Here is an 852-nt window from a genome sequence, read left to right on the forward strand (position 1 = left end):
TTTGTGAGAGCTCAGTTTCTAAGACGAAGGCTAAGAATTCTCTACTAGAGGGATTGAAAAGATCGAGGGTAATTTCTGAGTCTTGATGGACCTTTCTTATTATAGGCCAAAGGAATAGCTAAGGACTTCTTCCCTCATTCTCATCAAATTGGGGTAGCTCAGGAACTCTAGAATCTCTCAGGAGTTGAATAAACTCTTTTATGCTAGTGGAATTGGGAAGCATGATAAGTCCGTACTCCACATTCTAGCTTCATCCTTGGTTTTCAAAGAAAGGAAACTTCAAAGACTGACAGAAGATAAAGGTAAGATAATTCTTTCTGGCCTTAACTGAAAGCGGGGGAGGCCCAGGTCTACATACAGGTCTTGGATCAATAGAATCCTCCGGGAAAGAATATCGGGATTAGTCTCCTTGCCATTGCTACTGTCTTTGAAAGTCTAGCTATCCTCTCCTTGTCATGCTTAGTTATTCTGCATTGCTCCTTCTTCTGATCTTGCTTTCTTGCCTTATAGAACTGACCTTTGTCCCCTCCTTCCGGTTTTCACTCACTTAAAGTCCATTCCTTGCTCTTGCCTAGTTCTAGGCTTAGACGAAAGAGCTCATTCATAGATTCCATCTTTCTAGCATTTTATGTCTTTCTTCCTTCAACTCTAATTCATGCCATGAATTGTTAAGTCCTTCTATAATAGCTATTGGCTCTCTTCTCACCTCCCCTAGAGCCTATTGAAGAAAAATCTGAGGCTTCCCTAAGCCCTACAGTTCCTTCGCTTACCGCCTAAGATGAATCTATTGCCTCCCCTCCCTCCACGAGTAGATATTTAGTATTGAATAGTGTCAAACCCGCAATAGTCAAG

Source organism: Lactuca saligna, chromosome 3 (genome assembly GCF_052625555.1).
Source record: "Lactuca saligna cultivar CGN05327 chromosome 3, ASM5262555v1, whole genome shotgun sequence".
NCBI classification, from domain to species: Eukaryota; Viridiplantae; Streptophyta; class Magnoliopsida; order Asterales; family Asteraceae; genus Lactuca; species Lactuca saligna.